Source organism: Lagopus leucura, unplaced genomic scaffold, assembly GCF_019238085.1.
Source record: "Lagopus leucura isolate 7727_CA_CO unplaced genomic scaffold, USGS_WTPT01 Super-Scaffold_73, whole genome shotgun sequence".
NCBI classification, from domain to species: Eukaryota; Metazoa; Chordata; class Aves; order Galliformes; family Phasianidae; genus Lagopus; species Lagopus leucura.
This window is the reverse complement of record NW_024962252.1, coordinates 50,630,370-50,641,706: the sequence shown is the minus strand read 5'-3', so window position 1 is coordinate 50,641,706 and position 11,337 is coordinate 50,630,370.

Sequence of the window (11,337 nt, the reverse complement as noted above, 5' to 3'; positions counted from 1 at the left end):
AAGGAAAGGAAAGGAAAGGAAAGGAAAGGAAAGGAAAGGAAAGGAAAACAGAAGGCATGTCTTAGTTTCAAGAAACAAAATCTCACTGGACTCATGCTTGAGCTCCATATTTACATTACTTTCTCTTTAGTATAAGCAGAAGTTCGTAAATTAAGCCTTTGTCTAAGAAATCAGTGCTACTAAGAATCCTGAATTTTTCACTGGAATTGAAGGTAAATATCAAATTTTAAAATAAAAATTTATGCTAAATATTTAAATTTTTGTAGTCGTAGGCAGAATTCTGTATACATATTTCATACATTATTATTATTCTCACTCAACTTGGAGGAAAGCACAGATCAGTGGCTTGATTTCCTTCATTTAACAGTAAATACTGAAAGCAACTAGAGCATAGCATGCTGCACGATCAACTTGTGCTTACCTAAAAAAATACAGAATTTTCATCCATTCTCAGTTCTTTACCAGACAACCTTTGAGTCTTCGGTGTATATTCCTGTTCAAGTAATGCAATAAAATTCAACTGTGATATTAAATATGAAAAAAGAGCATTTTTTTCAAGGAAAAATACTTGCAGAAAAAGGTTGAGTTAAAAAAAAATATCACAAAGTCATCTGCAATTGTCATGTGCATAAACAGTAGGAAAAACTTCCAAATAACCATAAATTAGATAAAAGTTAAACCAAAAAACACAATCTTTTTATACACTAGGTATTTTAGCTCTAATAGCACTGGATAGAATAGAACTGATTGCACTTGCCACCCACACAGAGTGTCAGAACAATATTCAATATTTCTTCCTTAAATTATTTTTAACTACTTTTGTATTGTACACTTGTTTCATGAATTTTGTATCTTATCCAAGAACCATGGTGAGAGCAAACTTGCAAAAAACTAGGACATATTTATGAGTTCAAATACAATCTAGGAAGTACCTTTTCAAATATAGAGATGTGAAAAATCTCTGACCTGGAACTGATTTGTACAAAATTATTCTAATTGATTTAAAACTACTATAGTAAAGCAGTTTCCATAAGGCAAAAATATTTCATGGAGTCATCTATCACTTATACTGCTGTTTTTTTTTTCAAAGTTTGAGTAACCAAGCCCATTATATTATTAAAAGAATTCGCTTTTTAAAAATGCAGGTAGTATTGACTAAGAACTTTTCAGTCAACTAAGAAATGTTGAGTATAAGGAAAGGAATATGGAAATTTGTTTCCCTGGAAGAAAGTAGAAATCACTGGTAGTTCAGCACGGGTACAGGAAAATTGATTATATTTGGGAACTAATCACCTGTGTCTACCAAAGTGCACTAAAAAGAAAATGTTAACAGATTAAGTAGTTGTAGAATTTAAAGAAAAAATAAAATATAGATTCACTAATGGCTGGAACAATAAAGGTGCAAGAATGATGACTTTGGCTAACATGAAAATCCTAGACTAATTCCTTGAATTAGGCTATTCTGGGTTAGAGTTTAGAAGGAGATTCACAAACAATCTGAAATTAAAAAACACAAGGAGAACAGTTGAAGTTTCTGATATCAGCTATTTAAATGTTTCCAATATTTTTTAGTTTAGGCACAAAAATTTTATAGAACAATTTATCTTTTGAGTTGAAGAGATACAAGTCCTATGACAGACTAAATATGTTAACTAAAGTTGAAATGGATGAAAACTTGCAAGATGTACACACTGCAAGAAGAAATGTTCCAAGGTCTATGGTGAATATTCTATGGACACAAAACACATCTTTTTGCCAGCTTATATTATTTCTGTAATTCCTTCTCTCATGTTCCTCTAAAAGTCCAAGTAACAGCATTTGCCTAGAATACACGCCATAGCTATAAAGACATTAAAGGTCATGGAGAGCTTAACTTCAAGGACAGTGGAGCCATGTCATGTACATTCATGTAGTATTTCTATTGCAATGACATTTCATAAAAACTTGAAGGGAACCAGTCTGTATAAACAGTTAAGAATCATCTGCTTTTGGATATATGAGTGCCTTTGCAGAACTGCCTTATATACTGACATTCCATTTGAAAGTGTCTTGGGCTAAATTTAATTTAAATTAAAAACAAACAAACAAAACTTAAAAAAAAAAAAGGATAAAAGTTCAAGGGGAAGCATAACTGTGTTGCTCTCTGGAATGATGTAACATCTGCTTGCAGACTTTCTGTAATTTTTCCAACTTTAGTCTGGGGCTTTCAACACTCTCCCATCTCCTCCATTCAATTGCTTTGTATGAGATGAGGGAGGGTGTTTCTGACAGCACTTCTTGATTTAATTCTGTACTGTTGGGCAACAGCAGTCTAACAGTATATCAGCCACAGTGCACCCCTGGTGGATTTGTACAAGCTGGGGATATAGCAATATTGCTATCTATTGGTTTTTTTGCTATCATAGGCAGGATGCCAGACAAAACAGATAGAATTAATTATTAACAGCACTGCTATCTTTTTAACTTAGCTTCAAGGAATTTTTGTGTTTGCTCTCACTGATAGTGACTATTTCTCAACTGTTCTGTGTATAATGAAATGCATATGCTTCTCAGATTTCAACCCATAATCTAACAGGTTATCTGCTGTAATCATAAATCCTGTAATTCCCTGAGAAAGCAGGTATTGGACTTTGTGATTTAAATGGCAAAGCTCTCTGATGGTGGCAGCAGCATATATAAAATAACACTGAAGAGCATGCTTTAGCAGACATGCAACACTACAAATTCATGGAGGTTGTCTGTTGGGAAAATAAACCCAACAACTAACCAGGTAAATTTTGTACCATAACTGAGTAATACAAATAACTTAGAATAATGGATTCATAAAATCATATGATCATAGAATAGCCCAGATTAGAAGGAACATCAGAAGGTCATTAAATCCAATTTATTGTTAAAAAAGGGAATCCTGTCCAATCTCATCTTGAAAGCCTGTGGTGATGGGGATCGTATCAAATCCCTAGGAAGTTGTTCTATTGATTAAATGATGACACTGAGAAAGAAAAAAAAAAAAAGAGAAAAAAAAAAAAAAGAAATTATATCAAAAAGACAAAGCTTGTTCTGTTGCAACATGTACCTGTTCCTCCTTTACTTCTACATATGCCTCCTTGTGAGGACAGACCCATACTCATCTGCATATGACTTCTGTCATTGTTCCAGGGAGGTAAGTATTTCCATTCAAGCCTGTAAATATCTTAAAAATTAACTTAGTGTGTCAAGGTATACTTGAATATACTTCCTTTTTTTTTCCCACCTGAAAATTGTCATTTCCAGTATCTTCATAATTCAGTACTGTAGCGTTATTTTTCAGTCAACCGCATCTCTTTAGTGTTCTATTTAAAAAGAAATAAGTAAATATTAACAAACACTTGTCTCTATCTATGATATAATTTTCAGTTGAAGAATATATGCAAAATTAATTTTTCACTCCTAAATCAGACTATAAACAGACTGGGGCAACAGATTAAGATTTCAGCAACAGTTGAAATAGAGTAAGAAGGAGACTTCCAAAGCAGCCATAAAATCAGCACACACTGATACTTTTTCACTAAAAAATATTCACTGAACCTTTATTGAACCAAAGGAACAAAAAAAACTATTGTTTATATAAAAGAAAGTCTATGTTTGGGATGCAACTGGCAAGTCTGGGAAAACAATTGCTTTTTAATTGGCCAAAGTAATTACAAAAGAAAGTTTTTAGCTTTCCTAATCTAAGGGTTTTCTAGATTAAACCTATGCACAAATTCAAAACCTTGTCAATTGTTATGACTCATTTTGGGATAATACTGATAAAAAATACTTTCAAGAAAGTTTCCCTAGTTACATATGCAGAAGAAGTTACAATTTTCAAAATGCAAATAAACAGGTCTCCTTCTGGAGAAAAAAATATTGCTTAGCATAATTTAAGAATTTAAATAAGATTAAATTTTATTTTGTTTCATTTTACTTTTTTTTTAATTGTTGGTTTATTTATTTTATATGAATCCTTAAAACATGAACTATACTAAAACATGAGGTTGAATTCTTTTAAATTATTTCAACATTTCATGACTACTTCAGACAATATTTCAGCAAAACTTACCATAGATTGTGAGACAGAGAGACATCTATGAATTGGTCAGTGTCTTTTTTTTTTGTCAAGAATGCTTCTCATTGTCTCTTGAAATTCTTCCAAGACCAGCTACCTCTAAGACAAACGTGTTTCATTAAACTAGTGGTATTGTTCAGTACTTGGGAAAAAAAAAATAGAGTGGATACTTTCACAAAAGAATCACTAAGAGAAAAACGTGATGTTTGCATTTGTCACTTCTCAATTTTTTTCCTTCTTGTGCATAAATATGTAAAAAGGATTCTAGATTCAATAATCTGCATTTCAAAAATGTTATAATGAGTTTTCTTCTTTTATGTTAATAGCAGAGAAGTTAAAAGTTGACAATTCTTTGCAACGTCTATATTAAAATATTACCACTATTGAACAAAATCCTTTCCCTTCATTGGCATAATTCAGTCACTATTTTTACTACTGATTTGGATTACAACTAAAAATGATTCTAGTCTATTAAACACAAATGACTTTTAAAAATTATGGTTATATATATAGGGTTGCTCTGACACTAGTGTCTCCTACTTTATTATGTTGGCCCACAGCATCAAAGGCAGATGGTGGCAGTATGGCAGTAGAGGTTGAAACTTCCCACCAATATCCTGTTACAATTTGGTGCCATGTGACAGACGGTAGCAGAGGGGCAGTCTGACAAAATAGTGTTTGACATGGAAGTGGCTATGAAGCAAAGGTGTGTAATCCCCCAAGTGGGAAGAATCACAGCCTCTGAGAGTCATTGACCAAACACAGCTGTCACACTGCAAAATGAAGAACATCTCAATCAGCTTATCCATGAGAATCAGCTAATGGTGGTGACTATGTTGAAAAGTGATATTTTGTAGCTGAGAATTTTCTCTATCAAACTGTGTTATCTGTTGTAGTTTCCAGGGAAATAAATAGGAGGCATTACATTCAGAGTGATCTATGTAACAAATTAAGATTTTCAAAGTGACTTTGTAAACTGTAATACATTTAATATACCTCAATGGGCTATGTGGCCTTATATAATCAGAAGATTACGTGGTATAAGTCTTTCATTATTTTCACAAGCTGATAAAATCTGAAGTAAAAAGTATCAAAAGGAAGAGAAGGAGAAAAGTAACAATAAAGATATTTGTCAGATCATTGCATTCCCTTCACTCAAGGCATTATTTGACAGCTCGATATAATGCCCTTTGTATAGTTGCTCTTCTATAAAACAAAATGCTAAGAGAAAGGAAAATGTAACTTCAGCTCTTGAAAACACTAGCACTTCCTCAGGGTGAATGCATTACAAATATTCTTTCAGTAATCAAGGATGCAACTTACAGTTGATCAGATAAGGTAAACAAACATGTAATCTAAAAATTATTTTAGCTAAAGACTTGCTGCAAATATACATCTGCTCTGTTGCAGGTTATATTGAAGATTATTTTTTAAGCAATATCTGCAATCAATGTTATATACAATAGAATACAGAGTATTTTAGATTATTTTCCTTTTTTTTTTTTTTTTCCTGATGTACTAATTCTGAGAGGCTAGTTTTGCTGCAAACCATGTAATTCTTGGTTAAGTTCACAAAGGATCATTATGTGCTTTGCCAAATAGGAATAATATATTTCATAGGCATTTTACATCAATACTGCTAAGGCTAACAATATTTTTATAGCAAGACAGAGATTTTCAAGAAAGGTAGAATCTAAAGCCCTGATATTTACTGACTGAAAGTAACTGCTCTCCTTGTTTTCACTTTCATGTTTGTTGAACAAGCTTTGAGCATTACTTTGTGGTTTTACAATTCATTCATTTGCTTTTTCATTTGTTTTCATGCAACAATCCCCACAGAGCAATGGAGAAAAAAAAACTAAAATGTGTGAGTAATACTATCTATTCTCCAACGTTCATGCAGAAAGAAAGGAAAATTATAATTATTCACTATGTTAAATAACATCCCTTTAATGTGTAACATTTATTTTGAATGATAGAATCCAATTACTATATAATAATAAAGATCCTTGCAGTACTATATCTTTCAGCGCAAGGAGCTTATGTAGCTACTTTCCATCCATTATTTGTACATTATCAATTTGTGTAGTACAAAAGTACAATTAGAGAGAAATATAGGAAAATAGAAAACAGCTCAGTTTTGTCAGAAATATACAAAATCAGTATGACACAAGAAAGCAAAGATAGAGTATTAAAAAAAAAAAAAGGGGCAAAGCATTTAACCAGAGAACTTAAGCTGCAAGAGAATCCAATTGAAACAGGAGAAAGGTGGTTGAGTAACTGGGTTATATGTGACCCTGTTAAAGATTATCAGAATGTGCTCCTGAAATAAATGTCAATATAATCCAAAATACTCCCAAGGGATACCAGAACTAAGACAAGTGACAAGCAATTGTGTGTCTTTGTCCTACAGAACTGATGTTACTGTCACTATAGCTAGAGATAATATCACGCAGCACACAGAATTTCTTCTGAAATATGGAATAAATGTATGTTCTGACAGACAAAACAGTATAATCACATTGCTTTCAACTTCTAAAATAATCATATACATAAGGTCACACACAAAAGGAACAAACTCAATGTATTTCTATAAGAATGGCAAACAAAGAAGCTTGTAAGAGAGAATGACTGAAACATTACACTCTGTCCTGTAACTGAGGCTATAAGACAGTGTAAATTACATATGGTGTGAATCCAAGTGGATAGAAACTACCAAAATCTGCAGGCAAATAGATTCCTCATTATGAGAAAGTAAAAAGCTAATGAACTGCAGATGAAACAAAAAAGAATTGTAAAACAAAAATATCTTTTCTCCATTCTAAAATTTCTGTGCCAAATTATAAACCACTTGGGCTATTAAAAGAAATACTATTGGCTTTCTGACAATAACATCCCCCAAATGGAATCATTGGTATCTTGCTGTGCAAAAATATCCTATTTGATTAGGAATTTAGTGGATTATGACCAATAATCAAGTGAAGAATTTCAGCTGCTATATATTTATGTAGCTACAATTAAGAATAACTACTGAACCATACTATATGAAATCCTAGAAAAGACAAGCTTCTATTTTTAAATTTTTAAACTTTGAAATCTTTGGAAAATTGTGTCTTTTGCAGATGAAATAGTATAAAATTAGTATAACACCAGCCAATATTAGAAGTCTTATTACTAAGGAGATCTGCTTTTCATGGGTGCACAAACTATGAGAACATTTTAAAGCAACATGGAAATATGCTACTGGTTTTTTCTCTTTGCTAGTCTGCTGCTTGTTGATTAGCTTTACAAGCAAATACTGATACTTGCAAATACCTGAAGGTAAATTCCCTCGTGTTTCAGTGTTTCTCCTTTAAAAATATTGCTCTGTAAAAATATAAAAACATTCTCTCGCAACATGTTTACTTTATATTCTCTCACATGTTGTAAATTGAAAGGATATTTCTGTAATTCTTATATTATCAATAATTTATGAGCAGTTTTGACTAATCAGAGAGGTTCCAGTTAACTGTGATCCTGGTCTACATAAAGGTTGTGAAAGAGGATCCAGGACAGATGCAGGACAGAGTGCACCTTCAGTAATTTTGTAGATGAAGGCTGGGCTGCTGATCTACTTGAGTCTAGGAAGGCTTTGCAGAAGAGATCTGTATAGGCTAGAACAATGGGCTTCATGTGAGTTCAATCCCATGATATTCAACAAGGCTTCTGGTTAAGTCCTGCACTTGGGTTATAGCAACTTAATGGGGTGATACATGCTTGGGGAAGTGGGGCTAGAAAGTTGCCTCACAGAAAAGGACCACAGAGTGCTGCTCAACATCTGGCTAAATATAAGCCAGCACTGTGTCCAGGTGATGAAGAAGGCCAATGGCAGGTTGGCTTGCATCTGAAATAGTGTGGACAGCAGATAGAGAAGTGATTGTCCTCTTGAACACGGCAGTGGTGATACTGCACCTCATGTACTGTGATCAGTTTCGAGACTCACTGTAAGAGAGATGTTGAATTGCTTGAGAGTATGTAGAGAAGACCACCAAAGCTGATTGAGACTAAAAATTAAGACTTATGAGGAAAATGCGCCAAGTTAAACCAGGTGAGCTTTAAATTGGATATTTTGAAAAAATTATTCATGGAATGGGCGATCAGGCACTGAAATGGGCTCCCAGGAAAGTGATAGAGCCTAGATCAAGACTCTATTTTGCCTTGCATTCACAAATGATAAGAATAAAGTTGATATTCCATGCAGTAAGTATCAGATATTATATTTCTTTTAAAATAATAATAATGATGAAAGTTAAAGGAATAAGAGGAATGAAACACAGCCTAGTTCTAATGTGATACAATCTAAGGCAAATAGATTAACTTTAGTATTTTCTTTAGTTATACAAGTTTGAGATGGGTTATGTGCAATACATACGTGATCCTATTTATGTTAAAATTAAGAGCACTGGGATGCACTTTCACCTGTGACTGTGTGTTCACCATTTATTTTCTGCAGTGAATGTTTAATACCTACAGTTATAAAACATTTGTATTCTTTGTGTGTTTTGCTTTATTACAATACTCAGAAGAGAAGAAAAAGAATATATAGACAGATGGCATACACTGATAATGTTTTTTACCAATACCTAACAATTATTTTGCTGTTTTAGCTAGCATCAAAGTTGAGCAAAATGGCTTTGAATAAAGAAATTAGCCAATATTTTCTTTTGATGTTTATTTGAATAATAACATTGAAGCTTTTTATTCTTTTTTGTTTATTTTATGCATCTCTATAATTTCAGGATCAATAGAAGCTGAAGACTGAAAGAAAGTATATTACAAGAAATGTTTAAGAGGAAACTTCATTTGCTATATTTATTTTTATACTTTATGACTTCAGTATCTTTCTCATTTTTCCTTTTGGACTTGGAATTTAGCCTGTTTATAACCATGAAGACCTGTTCAAGTTATGACATCTATTAACCTCCAGAAATATCACTATCATGATACTACCTGAGGTCTAATAATTATTCTCTTTTAATGTGCAATGTATAAAATACATAAATGCAATAAATGAAATATACCTACAGAGCCTTGTCAAGGTCTGTGCAAATTCTGTAAACTATATTATGGTTGCTGATGTTTTTGACAATTCACATCAGTAATTTTAGTCCAAAGACATTTCCAAACTGTGTAGAAGGTAAAAGCATCTCTAGCAGACCTTGCCTAGAACAGTGTATCTCCCAAATTAGGCAAACTTATAAGCAATTTTACTCCAATAACACATTATCTACATGACATTATTTTTTCATGTCCTTTTTTTTTTTCTTTTTTTCACATCAGCTAGATCAGTACCCATAAAAGGAAAGAATTGGTTAGAAATGTGATTTAAATAGTGATTGTGCATCTTCGTTCTTGATGGAAAAACCATGAAACTCTTTCTTCACAGGATTTCTGATACAGTTTATGCATGGACAGAGACAAAGAGAGAGAAATTGAAGATAGCAGAAAAAAACAATTGAGTTTAGAATGGGAACATGAATTCAAAACAGGAATACTTGGAAATGTTTGCTTTGAGCTCTCTTTAGCATTTTTGTCACAATTTTTATATTTACTTGAATAAAATATAGACTCTTTGTGTTTATAGTGCATAAACATACATTTCAGCTCTACAAATATTTGAGTCAAATAGCATTCAGGTTGCAAGAGCATAACTTATATACTATAAAGCATTGTTTTGAAGTAAATTATTTGGGAAAACAAGACAAAGAGTAAAATGAGCAGTTAGCAAATTACTTTAAAGAACAGACTGTTACATTGATAGCTTGTTCACGGGTACTAAATAATCATATATGGTTATATATTAAACACTTTGAGAAACAGTAGATATCTTTTAAGTTAACAGGCCTGTACTGCTCTAAAGAGACTGAAGTTTTATCTAAAGAGAAACGCTTCAAGTGAGCACTGTTCAAGCCATTGAACTAAAAAGCATCATAGCAAATATCTGTTAGACAGGTTTTATAAATCTTGCACATCATCAGCTTTATAAAGAGTTTATATTTTCTTTTTATGCATTGATAAATATTTGGCAGAAAACAATAGAATTTTAACACCACCTACTTCAAGAGTAAATTCTTTCAGATTACAGGCATTTCCAAGACTGCAAAGGATAAAATAACAGGTATTTTGAATCTGGAAAATCACTGTGACTCAATTTACTATAGCATCTTGTCAGAGAATAATGCGATTTTATTCAATTCACTAAGTATTATTTACTGTAGGAGGAACTACACCTGAAGTGACTTAAAAGAAAGTGAAAATCATAATCTTTCTTTAGCTAAAATACAGTAGTAATCTTGCATAAATATGGGGAGTATATATGCATGAGGAAATCACTTTGTAGAAATATTAACATAATTGCGAAATATCTGTTCCAGAAATTGCTTAGAAAATTGTGTGAGAAATCCTCTGTGCTGGTAAAAAAACGGACAATAGCTGGTAAAAGTACGACAGCTCAGGGATTTTCCTTACTCCTTCCCTTCCTTTCCCTTTCCCCCTTTATTTCTTTTCCTGTTTCCTTTCCTCTTTCCTTTCCTCTAAAAAGGTAGAAGGTCTGTAACTTCTCTCCCACACATCATGGCAAATGACTTGTATGTCTCATTTTATAGTCCTCCTTTGAAGCAGCAGGAGAACTTCATATTTCAAATACCAGGCAAGGAAAGAAATGGACCATTAAAGATCATGGCATAAATCTGAAGTCATTTCAGTAGAAATGGAGGTTTACTGTACCAAGAAATGTTAAAAGAAGGAACTACCTTGAGACACATTGAGTCTGAAACTCATCTCAAAACTCTTTATTGGTGCAGGTGAAGTGGAGTACAAATACAGTTTTACAACCTTCAGTTTTTTAAGGAAGTTTAGAATAGCATTACATCACCCAATGAAAGTTTCTTCTGCTTGTTAAAGGTAATGGTTGATATGGGAAGAAGAAACAATATTCTGCATCTTGTACTTACTATGGCCAAATTTTAATAGAGGGTACAAATGTGACTGATGAACTATGCAGATAGAAGTTATTTTCATCAACTGTATGTAAAGTTATGTTGAATGCCATTCAGTAGAGATATAGCCTAAGTTTTGCTATACGCTCATTCCACCTGTATGCAGGAAGAAATAATAAATTTCTTAACATTAATTCTGTACAAAGGGATTAAATAAGATACAGGTTATCTTAGCAAAGATTAGTGACTTCAAAGAAAAAACAAAAAAGCAAA